The sequence below is a fragment of the Saimiri boliviensis genome, chromosome 20, assembly GCF_048565385.1.
Source record: "Saimiri boliviensis isolate mSaiBol1 chromosome 20, mSaiBol1.pri, whole genome shotgun sequence".
NCBI lineage: Eukaryota > Metazoa > Chordata > Mammalia > Primates > Cebidae > Saimiri > Saimiri boliviensis.
Genome location: NC_133468.1, coordinates 5,370,136 through 5,386,115, shown reverse-complemented (window position 1 = coordinate 5,386,115; position 15,980 = coordinate 5,370,136). Strand labels below are relative to the sequence as shown.

The following is a 15,980-nucleotide window of genomic DNA, read 5'->3' as shown; positions in this document are numbered from 1 at the left end:
AGCTGCCTCCAGCCCCTCTTATGAAGGCACTAAGCCCATTCAGAAGGGCAGAACCCGCACGACTTAACCACTTCCCAAAAGGCCCCACCTCTTCAGACCCTCACATTGGGGGTTCAGTTTCAACACAAGAACTGGGGGACACCAGCATTAGACCACAGCAGGCATCTCCATCATGGCCAGCAACTTAGTCTGGGAACCCAGCCACATCCAGCCCTCTGCGAAACCCACGCAGCCACCCAGAGCAGAGCCCCAGATAACCTCAAAGGGTCACAGGTACTGTCACAGTCCCCTTCGCTAACTACTCAGGGACACATGAACCAACATTGACAAGGCCCCTCATCTTCAGATCCCTCAAGCTGGCCTCAGATCTCAGGCCTCTGCATCTCCCAACCTGCAGGGCTCCTGAGAGGTTTTCCAGGAGGGGCAACCCCCTCACCCCTCGGAAGTGTCCCATGCACCCACAGCGCCCTCCAAGCAATCCCCTCCCGTTTCTAGCTCCCGACCGCTGACTCACCCACCCGTGGGTCAAGGGGGTGAGCAGCTGGGTTCTCAGTCAAGAGCCCCAGTTGGGATGTGCCCCTGCTGGAAGCTCATACTTCACACCCGGAAACTCAAATGCTTCCCCACAACACCGAGACTCAGGCCAGCACTTCACCTACAGCCTAACAAACCCTGACAGGTAGGTGCTGTCACCGACTCCCTTGACAAGTGGGGAAACAGAGGCTCAGAAAGGCTGAGCAACTGCTCATGGACAACAGCATGGGAAGGCCAGGCTTGCAGGGTCCATCGCCTCCACAACTCCGCTTCTAACCACGCTGAGGAGCAGAGGGGCTTCTGCTGGCCACCTGGGCTTCCCATTGTCATACTCATGACGACATGCATTTTTCCTCTGCTCCTGCCCCCTCCTCTTTTGCAGGTCCCTGAGCTCTCTTGTATCCCCTGGTGTTTCAGGAGGACCCCGCACTGTCTCATTCATGCTCAAGACAAAATCTGCCATGGCCCAGCTCCCCACCTGCACCTGCCCACACCCCCATGTGCCCCACTGATGAAGCCATGCCTCGTACCCAGCAGTAGAGAAAAGCAGGCCTCACTCCCTATCATGCCACCCTCCATCCCCACAGCCCACTGCACAGAGTCTTCGTGAAAAGAGCTCCATTTTCACTCTCCAGGACGCAGGTTGGGCCTGGGGCCCTAGGCCAGGAGATGGAGCCAATCGGGAAACTTTGAAAGGCATGATGAGAGGCCCCCCAACCGCAGCGGGGCCCTTGCCTGTGGCTGAGTGGGGTGCCTGACACCATCTTCTTCAGGATCCCACCCTGGGCCTCCAGACAGGACCACAGAGGTGGGACGTTTAAGTGGAAATGAAAGGGTCCGAAGCATGAGCTACCTCTACTACAGACCAACAGACCCTTACCCAGCGGGCAGGCTGACAGCAGTTCAGCAAAGGGGGACAAAGAAATCCCATGTGTCAGGGGCAGAGAGCCATGGGCAATGGCAGGAAAGCCCAGCAGAGGCCAACGGTGAAGAACCCCATGGGACAGACCAAGGAGCCTGAAGTTTACCCCAAAAGCTCTAGAGCAGCCACTGAAGAGTTCGGGGGGTGGCAGTAACATGGTCAGTTTTTTTTTTTTTTTTTTTTGAGACAGAGTTTCGCTCTTGTTACCCAGGCTGGAGTGCAATGGCGCGATCTCGGCTCACCGCAACCTCCGCCTCCTGGGCTCAGGCAATTCTCCTGCCTCAGCCTCCTGAGTAGCTGGGATTACAGGCACGCGCCACCATGCCCAGCTAAATTTTTGTAGAGACGGGGTTTCACCTTGTTGACCAGGATGGTCTCGATCTCTTGACCTCATGATCCACCCGCCTCGGCCTCCCAAAGTGCTGAGATTACAGGCTTGAGCCACCGCGCCTGGCCAACATGGTCAGTTTTAGATCTCTGATAGCTTTTGACCCAACACTTCCACTTTTACAACCTAAACCAGGCGTCCCCAGACTTTTTACACAGGGGGCCAGTTCACTGTCCCTCAGACCGTTGGAGGGCCGCCACACACTGTGCTCCTCTCACTGACCACCAGTGAAAGAGGTGCCCCTTCCTGAAGTGCGGCAGGGGGGCTGGATAAATGGCCTCAGGGGGCTGCATGCGGCCCACGGGCCATAGTTTGGGGACGCCTGACCTAAACTAAGCCAAAACACCTGAGATCAGCACATTATTTGCATAATGGAGATGTCACAAATGGCCTCCATATTCCCTCTCCTGTGCCAGCATGTGGATTTGCTCCTCAGCCCAGCCCAGCTCCTGGAGAGCCCAGTTGAAGGTCCCCAGTCAGCAGGAGCCTGAACCCTTTCTTGCAGCCTCAGTGGTAGATGGGTGTGTGTTCCAGGCCTTATGCAGGATGGCGGACAGCGAGGGGCCGGTGAGACGGTAGGACCAGTGCATCAGCCAGGTGTGGTGGCTTACACCTGTAATCCCAGCACTTGGCCTGACTTGAGGCCAGGAGTTTGAGACCAGCCTGGCTGACATCGTGAAACCCCATCTCTACTAAAAAATGCAAAAAATTAGCTGGGTGTGGTGGTTTATGCCTGTAATCACAGCTACTCAGAGGCTGAGGTGGGAGAATCACTGGAACCCGAGAGGCAGATGTTACAGTGAGCCAAGATCACACCACTGTACTCCAGCCTGGAGACAGAGCAAGACTCTGTCTCAAAAATAAATAAATAAATAAATACAGACTAGTGGCTCATAGGGGGCAGAAGCTTCTCAATGAATTAATCGCTCCTCTTGCTTTTGTGAACAGCTGCACCCCACTATTTAAATAATGATTTACCCTTCTGGATTAAAATCTAAACAAAGGCCAGGCGTGATAGCTCATGCCTATAATCCCAGCACTTTGAGAGGCTGAGATGTGTGAATCACTGGAGCCCAGATGCTCAAGACCAACCTGGGCAACATAGTGAGACTCCATCTCTACAGAAAATTTAAAAATTAGCCAGGTGTGGTGGTAATGGTACATACCTGTGCTCCCAGCCTCTTGGGAAGCTGAGGTGGGAGGATCACTTGAGCCTGAGAGGTTGAGGCTGCAGTGAGCTATGATTTCATCACTGCACTCCAGTCTGTGTAGCAGAGTAAGACCTTGCCTCAAAAAAAATAAAAACATAAATAAAATACAGCATTTTAGACCACAGTTTGGTTTAAATCAAGAGCCATTAGCACTCCTAGACAACCTCTTCATCTAGAATGTGTCTTTATAGTTGATGATTTGATCTTACACATGGAGACCCTTCGCAGACCTGCCAAGAGGCCACTGAAGACCTGGATAAAGTATCTATGGGGTAACACCCAGAGAGAAGGTAACTGAGCCCTGGAAATTCAAATGTAGAGGTTGAAGAAATAAAGAAAATCCGTCAAGGGCATTGACAGAGTTTCTGGAAGTGAAAAAGGAAAGCACAGAAAAGACAGGCTATTAAGAAAGACTCAAGAAGCAGCAGCCAAGCAACAGCGTCACATGTTGCCGAGAAAGTCAGCAAGAACCAGGAACTGGCCCATGGGCTGGGCAATGTGGACATCAGTAGTGACCTCAAGAGAGGGAATTCCAGTGAAATGTTGGAGATGAAAGTCTGCCTGAAGATGATTCCAAAGCAAATGGAAAGACCAACTATCCAAAGGAAAAATGTGTAAGAAACGGTTCACAGAAGAGGAAATGTACATAGCTTGAACGAGTAAAAAGATGCTCCTGGTGATTGACATGTTCTGATTATCTAAAAGAAGACCACACTGATATGCCATTTTTACCTCTTAGATTGACGGAAAATCACTGTAACGTTTTGAAGCACAGCTGGGGCAACAAGCACTTGCCATCGCTGTTTGGAGTGAAAACTGATGCTCTCACATGGAAATGGACTTGGCGGTTGTCATCAAAATCACAAATATGTGAATGCGGTGACATGGCAATGTCACCTCTAGCAAGTGACCTTCCCTCACCCTTGTGCACCTTCAAATGAAGTCTGCATACAGCTATTAGCCTCAGCAGTGTTTAATGGCAAAAGATTGAAAACAACCCATGTCTGTAAATAAGAAGCCCGGAAAATACATCACAGTTAACCTCCCCATTGAATACTCGGCAGCTGTAATAAGGATGCTTCATGTCCTGATGTGGAAAGACACCCTCACTCCGCAATGGACAGACCAGCCAACGCTCCCACCGGCATGGTTCAGGGGTCCCACAAATCCTTGCCAACACTTAGCATCAGGATTATGTTCCTGCATCAAGATAGGTGCCACCAAAATGAGGAAATAAACCAAGAAAGATGATGTGGGTCAGCAGTCACAGGACCCAGCGCAGGGAAAGAACAGGAAGTCCTGGGAGACAGCCTCTCATCAGCACCCCAGCACATGAAAGCCAGTGGGACAACTGGGCTTCAGGAGAAACCCCAACGGAGAGAGAGCTGGCAGGCTGACTGTCCTGACCCTTACAACAGAGTGCCCCTGGGGAACAGAAAACAGGAAAGGAAGGAAGGGGGAGTGGGAATGGTAGCTTTTGTTAAAAAAAGCCTTTTAACACTATAAATTATTTTTTATTTTTTTTATTCTTTTTTTGAGACTGAGTTTTGCTCTTGTTACCCAGGCTGGAGTGCAATGGCGCGATCTCGGCTCACCGCAGCCTCCGCTTCCTGGGTTCAGGCAATTCTCCTGCCTCAGCCTCCTGAATAGCTGGGATTACAGGCACGCGCCACCATGCCCAGCAAATGTTTTGTATTTTTAGTAGAGACGAGGTTTCACCATGTTGACCAGGATGGTCTCGATCTCTTGACCTCGTGATCCACCCGCCTCGGCCTCCCAAAGTGCTGGGATTACAGGCTTGAGCCACCTCGCCCGGCTATAAATTATTTTTTAAGTACTACTTTGATTTTTTTTTTTAATAGATTTTAAGCTGAGCATGGTGGCGTATGCCTGCAAACCCAGCACTTTGGGAGGCCAAGGCAGGAGGATAACTTGAGGCCAGGAGTTCAAGACCAGCCTGGGCAACATACTGAGACCTTGTCTCTACAAAAAATTTAAAAATTAGCCAGGCATAGTGGTGTACAACTATAGTCCCAGCTACTTGGGAGGCTGAAGCAAGGGGATCACTTGAGCCCAGGAGTTCAAGGCTGCAGTGAGCTACAATTGTGCCACTGCACTCCAGCCTGAGTGATAGAGTGAGACCCTGTCTCCCCCGACCCCCTCCAAAAAAAAAAAAATTACTCAAACATTTACAACCAAAAAGTACAGTAAATCATTATAAGGGGTGGGGAAGAGCTCCCAAATCTGAGAGGGCCTACAGCCTAGCAAGAGAGCTCTGCACCCGGAGAAATAAGCAAGAGAACAGGAAAGGGGAGTACACAGACAGTGAAAGGCGGGTCTCTCTCAAATGTGACGTTCCTCCAAAATAATAAGATTCCAGACACATGCAGCTACCAGAGGAGGAAACACCCTGGGGCTGGGGCTGAGGCTGGGCCCCAGAGAAGGAGAGCCCGGGAAGCTCCTGGGCAGTGAGAATGAAGGGTATTTGCCAAGCATCAGGAGCAGGAATCTCAAAAAGCAGGCACAGGAGAGGAGCAAAGGGAGCCCCATGGATCCCCTTCCCAGCAAAACGAGTGCACGGGGTAAAAGTGATTTTTTTTTTAAGTCTCTGGAAATTGTCTTAAAAGCATAGAGCAAATGAAGAAAAACTGATTCAAGAAAAATCTTCTAAAGCTCAGTAAGAACAGCAAGCACTGTGATATTTGAACTATTACCACTTCCTCACTCCTCACTGTCAGCTCAGAGTGACAAAATCTCCATGTCACATGGGTGCAGCCAACAACACAAAGCTCCCAGGCAAGGCCCAGCTCTGTGTTAGAGGCTAAATCCCGAGAGGGAGTGCAGCTGAGAGGCCAGGGCCCCCTCCTGCACTCAGCCCTCCATTGTAGAGTGGCGCTTCAGTCTGCAAACACTGGGTCCCTGATCACTCTGGCTCCAGCTCCCTCAGGGTGGAAATTCCATGCTGGGAGACTCAAGCCAGGAAGATCAGAGGCTACAGTCCCCACCCAATCCACTCATCAAGCAAGGGTGTCACTCTGAGAAAGTGGACCATTGTCCCCATCACCCAGAATGGAGCAGTGACTGAGAAATTTTGCCCAGGAGGGGAGACAGCGTCTGAGTTCTCCACAAGGGCATTGCCTTTCTTTGAACACAATGTAGGTAAGTTCAAGGCTAAGGGTACTCAAAAAACAACAGAGAGGCTAGGTGCAGAGGCCCATACCTGTAATCCTAGCACTTTAGGAGACGGAGATGGATGGGTCACCTGAGCTCAGAAGTTGGAGGCCAGCCTGGCCAACATGGGTGAGACCCTGTCTTTACCAAAAATATAAAAAATTAGCCTGGTGTGGTGGCACATGCCTGTAATCCTAGCAACTTGGGAGGCTGAGGCAGGAAAATCACCTGAACCCAGGAGGTGGAGGTTGCAGTGAGTCAAAATTGTGCCACTGCACTCCAGCCTGAGTGACAGAGTTGGACTGTCTAAAAACAAAACAAAATAGAGATCGTGTTGGTAAGTAATTAATAGGTAAGTAATTAATTGGTAAGTAATTAATAGCTTCAACAGAGCAACACGCTAAACCATAAGCCAGACAATTTACCAGATAGAACCATGGAGAAAAGCAGCCACAAAGAGCCCTCCTGGGGGTCAGAGCGAACCTGAAAGACTGGCCTTCCAAACTGCACCTGCGAGGATGCCTGCATTTAATTGAATCAAACTGTGGGGAAATTCGAGTCCCAGGACATTGTCATAACAGTAGAACAATCATCCAGCAATTGGTGGTGCCTGACAGCTGGTACGATACCAACAAAGACAGACAGTTAACAGAATTATGAGGGAAAGGGACAGCCAAAGAGAGCCCCGGCTAAAGCCTCTGTCACCCAAGGATGACTGTGAGCATGCCCAAGACTCCCTCTGAGGAGCAACATCAGAGACATCACCTCGCAAGTGAAACAGATTGCATTAAAATAGTCCAGTTAAGCCGGGTGCGGTGGCTCACGCCTGTAATCCCAGCACTTTGGGAGGCCGAGGCGGGCAGATCACAAGGTCAAGAGATCGAGACCATGGTGAAACCCCGTATCTACTAAAAAATACAAAAAAATTAGCTGGGCGTGGTGGCGCACGCCTGTGGTCCCAGCTACTTGGGAGTCTGAGGCAGGAGAATTGCTTGAACCCGGGAGGCAGAGGTTGCAGTGAGCCGAGATTGTACCACTGAACTCCAGCCTGGCGCCTGGCAACAGAACAAGACTCTGTCTCAAAAAAAAAAAAAAAAAAAAGTCTGGTTAAGTCTCATGCTTTTCCCTGGCAAAAGGCCTGCACCTGAGGCCTTTGCTGTCTAATTTTTGCCAATTTGCCAGTAAAACTTTATTTACCAAAACAGGCAGTCAACCCACGGGCAGTAGCTTGCTGATTTAATTTTTTAAAATACTGCCTTGTGGCCAGGCGCGGTGGCTCACACCTATAATCCCAGCACTTTGGGAGGCCGAGGCGGGTGGATCACGAGGTCAAGAGATCGAGACCATCGTGGTCAACAAGGTGAAACCCCGTCTCTACTAAAAATACAAAAAAAATTAGCTGGGCGTGGTGGCGCGTGCCTGTAATCCCAGCTACTCAGGAGGCTGAGGCAGGAGAATTGCCTGAACCCAGGAGGCGGAGGTTGCGGTGAGCCGAGATCGCGCCATTGCACTCCAGCCTGGGTAACAAGAGCGAAACTCCGTCTCAAAAAAAATAAATAAATAAATACTGCCTTGTTTATCCTGATTTCCTCTCCAGCCTGGGCATCCCTGGGAAGTTGCTTAATTAAGAGGCCAAGGGGCCGGTCGTGGTGGCTCACGCCTGTAATCCCAGCACTTTGGGAGGCCGAGGCGGCAGATCGTATGACGACAGGAGTTTGAGACCAACCTGGCCAACACGGTGAAACCCCATCTCTACTAAAAAAAAAAAAAACGAAAATTAGCCGGGCGTGGTGGATCCCAGCTACTCGGCTGGCTGAGGCAGGAGAATTGCTTGAACCCGGGAGGCGGAGGTTGTGGTGTCAGAGCGAGACTCCATCTCAAAATAAAACAGGCCGTGGCCAGGAGCCGGCCCGCGCCGAACCCCCAGGGCCGCCCTCCCCCCGCGCCGCCCACTCCGCTCCACCGAGTCCGGGGCGCGGGGGATTCCCGAGGCTGCGCTGGGCTCCCGAGTGCTCAGATTTTATCCTTCGCCCTCCTCTGCGGCTGTCCTCCTCCCGCCCCCCGCCCCCCATCCATTGCCCACTAACCCGTGTCCATTTCTCCCCCGAGATGCCCTGGGATCTGTTCCCTCCTCCTCCCCACGGAGCCTCCCCCAGGTCTGGCCTCAGCTGCTCCCACCTCCTGAGGTTTTTCTCACCTTTTGATTTTAGGGCAGGCCTCACAGCGTGAAAGCCTGCCCTAAGATCAAAGCTGATTATAGTTCCTGCTCACAAACAATCCTTCCCTTCAGACAGACCTGAGCTTCCTTCCCAGGAAGCTGGTGAGCTGGACGGAAAGCCCTGGTGACCTTTTCGGGGGGTGTGGATGAGAAAGCACCTCACTCACCTCCCCTGCAAATGTGAGAGAGACCAGAAAACTCAACCATCAAGATTAGTAATATTTTAATGCCAAGTTTTTAAAAATCAAAGTCAATGCAAAAAGTCCATGAACAAAATACCAACATTTTCAATAAAGACAGGATTGGATTTTTCTTTTGACCTCAGGCTCCAGTCCTCTGACTGACCTTGTCTTTGACATTTTAAAATGTTGTATTAAAATATTATTTATGCGGCCGGGCGCGGTGGCTCAAGCCTGTAATCCCAGCACTTTGGGAGGCCGAGGTGGGTGGATCACGAGGTCAAGAGATCGAGACCATCCCGGTCAACATGGTGAAACCCCGTCTCTACTAAAAATACAAAAATCATTAGCTGGGCATGGTGGTGCGTGCCTGTAATCCCAGCTACTCAGGAGGCTGAGGCAGGAGAATTGCCTGAACCCAGGAGGCGGAGGTTGCAGTGAGTCGAGATCACGCCATTGCACTCCAGCCTGGGTAACAAGATCGAAACTCCGTCTCAAAATATATATATATATATTATTTATGCTGATGAGAGATTTGGGGGACTCTTCTCCAATTTCACACCTGAAGCAACCACCTCATTCACTTCACCCTAGTCCCAGCTCCAGTAGAGACAGTCAGTAAACCAGTAACAGGCGGGTGCGGTGGCTCACGCCTGTAATCCCAGCACTTTGGGAGGCTGAGGCAGGCAGATCACCTGAAGTCAAGGGTTTGAGATCAGCCTGGCCAATGTAGTGAAACCCTGTATCTACTAAAAATACAAAAATTAGCCAGGCATGGTGGCTTGTGCCTGTAATCCCAGCTACTCGGGAGGCTGAGTCAGGGGAATCACTTGAACCCGGGAGGCAAAGGTTGCAGTGAGTCGAGATTGCGCCATTTCACTCCAGCCTGGGCAAGAGCAAAACTCCCTCTCAAAAATACGAACAAAAACAGGCCAGGTGCAGTGGCTCACGTCTGTAATCCCAGCACTTTGGGAGGCCAAGGCGGGAGGATCACTCGAGGTCAGGAGTTTGACACCAACCTGGCCAACTTGATGAAATCTGTCTCTACCAAACATATAAAAATTAGCTGGGAGTGGTGGCAGGCACCTGTAATCCCAGCTACTCAGGAGGCTGAGACAGGAGAATAGCTTGAAGCTGTTCAAGTTTGCAGTGAGCAGAGATGGGGCCACTGCACTTCAGCCTGGCCGACAGGGTGAGACTCTTCTCAAAATAAAGAAAAGAAAAAACAAGTAGCAATTTCAGAAAGTGATAAGATCTAGAGAGAATTAAACATGGCCATGTGACCCAGCATTTCCACTCTCCTAGGTATTCCACTCTAAAAGAAATGACAACATACAGTCACATAAAAACTTGCACACGAGGCCGGGCGCGGTGGCTCAAGCCTGTAATCCCAGCACTTTGGGAGGCCGAGGCGGGTGGATCACGAGGTCAAGAGATCGAGACCATCCTGGTCAACATGGTGAAACCCCGTCTCTACCAAAAATACAAAAAATTAGCTGGGCATGGTGGCGCGTGCCTGTAATCCCAGCTACTCAGGAGGCTGAGGCAGGAGAATTGCCTGAACCCAGGAGGCAGAGGTTGCGGTGAGCCGAGATCGCGCCATTGCACTCCAGCCTGGGTAACAAGAGCGAAACTCCCTCTCATAAAAAAAAAAAAAAAAAAAAAAAAAAAAACTTGCACACGAATGTACATAGCAACACTACTCACGATAGCCAAGGAGTGGGGAGCAAATGAAAGGTACTTCAGTGGATGGCTAAGCAAAATGTGGCTGCAATCTCATAAAATACACATTCGATCTTCATCCGGCTTCCTGGCCTACAACTCCTAGAATCCTTAGAATATCCACAGTGGTGTCTCGTATGCTAAAGAGATGGGTGAAAGGGGACAGCACCCAGGTAGCTCCAGGATGGAGCTGGTCACCAGAAAGACCAAGGCAGGACTAGAGGGCTGGGACTTTCAGCCTCACTTTCCCACACCCTCCAGGGAAGGGAGAGGAGCTGACGGTTAAGTTGGTCACCCATGGCCAGTGATTTAACCAGCCATGCCCACGTAATGAAGCCTCCATATAACCTCCAGGATAGCTGAACACGTGGAGGTTCCTGGAGGGTGGTATTCCCAGGGAGGGCATAGAATCTTCATTCCCCTTTCCCCATACCTCACCCATGCATCTCTGCATCTGTGTCCTTTGCAATATCCTTTATAATAAACCAGCAAATATAAGTGTGTCCCTGAGTTCTGTGAGCCATTCTAGCAAATTAATGTAATGCAAGGAGAGCATCATGGAAACCCCAACTTCAAGTCAGTCCATCAGAAGTTCCTAAGCCCCAACTTGGGAGTGGCATCAGAAATGGGGGCAGTCCTGGGGACTGAGCCCCATCCTGTGGGCTCTGACGCTCTCTCTAGATAGATAGTGTTGGAACTGAATTGAAGGGCACCAGCTGGAGCTGATTGACTGCTTGCTGGTGCAAGCCCCCACACATTTGGTCACAGAAACCTTCTGTGTTGATTTGTGTGACAGCCAAAAGAACGTGGTTGAGTTCTTCCACATTCAGTAGCATATTCATACGATTGAATATTATTCAGCCATTGAAAGGAATGAAGGTCTGACGCAGGCTCCAACATGGATGAACCTAAAAGCATTGTGCCGAGGGAAAGACGCCAGACACGGAAGGTTACACATGGTATGATTCCATTTTTAGGAAACATCTAGAACAGGTAACTCCAAAGAATGATTGCCAGGGATTGGGGTGGCAGGGAGTGACACTAATGGTATGAGGTTCCTTTTTTGGGGGGACATATAATAGAATTCAATTGTGGTGATGGTTGTACAACCTTGTGAACATAGTCAAAACCACTGATTATACACTTTAAGATGATAAATTTTATATTATGTGAATTAAATCTCCATTTAAAGAAAAGGGGGCTGAGTGTGGTGGCTCACACCTGCAATCCCAGCACTTTCAGAGGCCGAGGTTGGGAAGACTGCTTGAGCCCAGGAGGTCAAGGCTGCAGTGGCTGTGATAGTACTCTGCACTCTGGCCTGGGTGACAGAGTGAGACTCTGTCTCTAAATAAATAAATACATTTATTTTATTTATTTATTTTTTTGAGACAGGGTTTCTCTCTTGTTGCCCAGGCTGGAGTACAATGGCGCAATCTCAACTCACTGCAACCTCCATCTCTCGGGTTCAAGTGATTCTCCTGCCTCAGCCTCCCAAGTAGCTGGGATTACAGGCACGCGCGCGGCACCACACCTGGCTAATTTTGTATTTTTAGTAGAGATGGGGTTTCTCCATGTTGGTCAAGCTGGTCTCGAACTCCCAACCTCAGGTGATCCACCTGCCTCAACCTCCCAAAGTGCTGGGATTACAGGTGGCAGCCACCTCGCCCGGCATTATAAATCTAATTTAATTTAAAAATAAAGAAAGGAAAGCAGACTGATAAATAAGGACTGGGAGTTGAGATATTAGGGAGACCAGGACAGCCTCTCTGAAGTAGAAACACTTGACGGGACCTCAGTGACCACAAGGAGCCAGCTGGGGATTCAGCTGGGGAGAGAACATTCTGTGCAAAAGCACGGACACATGCAAAGGCTCTGAGGCAGAAACAACCTCCTGGAGTCATTCATTCACTCTGCAAATCGTTCTTCAATGCCTAGTTGGAGCTAAGCACTGTTCCCTGGCGATATGGCAGAGAGTAAAGTGTCCTAGAATATCATGTCAAGTCTGAAATCATCTAAGGGCTAGGGAGGAGAGGAAAGTAGGGAGGGGAGAGAGCGTGCAGTGGGAAGGGCCATGTTATATATGGGCCAGGGAAAGCCTGACTAAGAAAGTGACGTTTGAGCAAAGAGCAGTGGGATGGTGGGGAATGACCACAGAGAGGAGGAGGGACCCACACAGCCAGAGCCTGAGGCCATGGCAGGACCAGGGTCCTGGACTGCGAGGATAGGGTGAGCTGCAGGAGGAGACCGCCAACAAACAAGTGACCCGGCTAGGTTCCTTTTCAAAAGATCAAGAGCGCTCTGGAGGCTGTGGGTTCTGTGCCCCCGACCCCCACATTGGCAGAGCTAGATAGCAAACTTTATGTAGCAGGTGGGGCTGTTCTTTAAAGAAAACCTGGCATCACACAAGTCCCAGATATGACACTGGTTGGGGCTGACCAGCTCTGGGTGTTCAGATGCCCCAGGGTCCTTCAGTGGAGCCTGGCCAGAGTTCCCAAATCCAGCAGCTGAAGGAGCTGTCGCTGCAGCACTTTGGCAGAGACAGGGTCCCAGGCCCCAGCCCTAGGACTCAGGCTCAGGGATCCAGTGGGCCCAGCAGCCACTTTGGTAACATGTGTCCCCTGGTAATGCTGACCCAGGTGGTCCACAGTCCCCACACTTCGAGAACACAGCCTGGGCTTTGCAGAGCACAGTGTTAAAGCCACTAACCAGGCAAAGGCGCAAAGTGGTGGACCCAGATCCCACCCCGGGCCCCTTAAACCTGGCCTGCATAGTAGCTGCAATTCAGTTAATTAGCAGCAAACATTTAGAATTGGGAGCTGGGACATCCCAGCCTGGATCTCTAGCTTCTCTTGAAAATCACCGTCTGCTGGCTCTGGCCACATCTCCTAACAGCAGTGTGACACCATCCCTGAGGGCTTCTCGGGCACTCATGTGTCCCAGCTGGGCTGTGGCCCGTTGGTATCTTCATTTAAGCGGCTATAACTGAATAGCATAAACAACAGAGCTTTATTTCTTGCGCTTCTGGAAGCTGGGGAGGTCAAGGCACCAGTTAAGTCAGTATCTGGTGAGAGTCCCAGCCCGGTTCACAGAAGGCATCTTCTCACTCTGTTCTTACGTGGCTGAAGGGGCAAGGGAGCTCTCTGGGCCGGAAGGGAGGAAAGAGCGGGACACTGGGGAACCCAGACAGGAGCAGAGGGAAGCAGAGAGAGCAAGGACTTAGCTCCTGGGAGTGCCCCTAGGCCGCAGCTGAGAGTCACTTCTTTCAGTGACTGCTCTACCCAGCCCTGCTCTACCTGGGGATGCTAACTCGAGGCCTTTAGCAAAAGAATGTTTTCTACCTCTTGGCCTGGGCAGGTGTCAGGGAGGATTGCCAAGGAGGTAACATCTGTGCTGAGCCTCGGCCTGAGAGGAAGATGAGAAGGAAGAGAGCTGGGCTGTAGGGCTTGCAGGCTCAGGGTGGCCGGTGGGCAGTGGGAGCCACCAGACCTCTCTCTCCATCTCTCCCAGGGGCTGTTCCGGGAAGGCTGCGCCTGCAGCAGAAGCAAGCTCTGCATGACTCCGGCAGAAAGGAGATTTACTAGAAGGACATCAGGTGGCTCACAAGCTCAAGAGGAAGGTGGAGAATCAGGCTCAGGTAGGGACCAAGGCCCAAGGACACCCAGGGCCTCCCGGAAACGACCCACCTGCTGCAGAGGTCTGTAACACACGCCTGCCATCGTGCCCCGGGATGCTCCGCGGCTCCACTGCCCCATGAAGCGCCTCCACCCGAGCCCCGGCCTCAGGAGGGCAACCTGAGGGCTGCGTGCCTGCCGACCGGCTCCCAGGGTGGCAGCATGTCAGGCTGTATCTTTGATTTCAGGCACCAGAGGCCAGGGCGTCTGTGTGACCACCGAAGGAAGAAGAGAAGCCTCAGGCCGAGTGCCCCCGACCCTGCTCTGAGCTGAGACTTTCTTCCCCCCTGGTTTCCTTTCTTCCTTTTCTCTCTCCTTCCTTCTCCTCTCTCCTTCCCTTCTCCAAAACTAAATAATATTCTCTAATCATATTAATAATATATGACTAATTTTAACTTAACAATACTTAAAAATGCAAAGGAAAGGTAAAAATCAGCAAAAAATCACTATCCAGAGAAGATGACTGTTAAGCGCCTATTAATATACTCCTAGAAATCATTAACATTTGTCTTGAGCCGCCTACCTACACATAAATGCTGCCGTGTCTATGCATTAACGTAATCCCGCTGATTTTTCTAATGTGATTTCTCCTTTTCTACTTGACCTCTCCCCTTCTTCCTCCCCCTCCACCCAACCACCACCTGCCTGAGGTAACCTGATAGGTGCCCCTCTGTACTTTTCTCCATACTTCATATAATCGTCACACACACAAATACACACACACACATGGGGTTTGGGTCATTTACAAAAATACGATTCTATTATAGATACTTTACGGCATCTTGTGTTTCTCACCCACCATTACTGGCAGTCCCTCCCAGGCAACAAAAAACCTTTTTTATGGTTTTTCAATGGCTGCATAATGTTCCATTGTATATATTATACGATCATAATTGTTCCAGGAACCAAGGCCCAAGGACACCCCAGGGACTCCCGGGAAAGGACCCACCTGCTGCAGAACTCTGCGACACATGCCATGTTAAGGAATATAATTGATTAACACAAATTTTAATGATTATAATTGATTCAGCCATTCTACTATTCATGAGTATTCATTTTGCTTTTACTTTTTTTAGAGGGGAAACAAAAACCATTTTGTAATAAACATTCTTATACACAGTTACCACATACTGTTGATATTATTCCTACGAGATAAATTTCCAGGAGTAAGATTGCTGGGTTGAAGATCAGATCTTTTTAGTAGTAGTAGTAGTAGTAGTAGTAGTAGTAGTAGTATTTGAAACAGGGTCTCCCTCTATTGCCTAGGCTGGATTTCAGCAGTGCAATCGTGAATCATGGAATACTGCAGCCTCAACCTCCTGAGCTCAAGTGATCCTCCCACCTCAGCCTCCTAAGTAGGTAGGACCACAGGCACACACCACCACACTGGCTAAATTTTTTTATTTTTTGTCTTGCAATGTTGCCCAAGCTGGTCTCAAACTCCTGGGCTCAAGTAATCCTCTGTCTCAGCCTCTGAAAATGGTGGAATTACAGGCATGAGCCACTGCAGCTGGCCCCAGCTAATTTTTTTTAAAAAATCTTTTGTAGACATGGACTCTCTTATGTTGTCCAGGATGGTCTTGAGCTCCTGAGCTCAAGTGATGGCCCTGCCTTGGCTTCCCAACTATGAGCCCCTATACTGGCCTGAATTTTAATTTAGGTTCCTTTCAACTAGCCTTGTAGGAGAATGCCCTGTTATCAGTAATGGGAGATTTTGTTCTTTTTAATTTTCAGGTATTTCCCTGGGGACACACTCATTAAATACATCATAACACACGGGCTCTTTTGAAAATAGCTAGTTTTTCATTGAACAATATGTCATGGGCAGATTTCCATATTCCTTTGGAAATGTTGCACCTGTCAGCATCCACCTTCCTTCTGCTGGTAACAGCATCCCATTTCATTTTCAGAAATAAACATTGATCCATCGTGTCTACTTTCAGTGAAATTTTAAGCAAGGATAT

The 15,980-nt window shown here is 50.0% G+C and overlaps 1 pseudogene; it reads left to right on the top strand.

Moving 5' to 3' along the window:
* The window catches only part of LOC101036400 (histone PARylation factor 1-like), a 34,406-nt pseudogene that overhangs the window by 2,800 nt on the left and 15,626 nt on the right, over nucleotides 1-15,980 (top strand).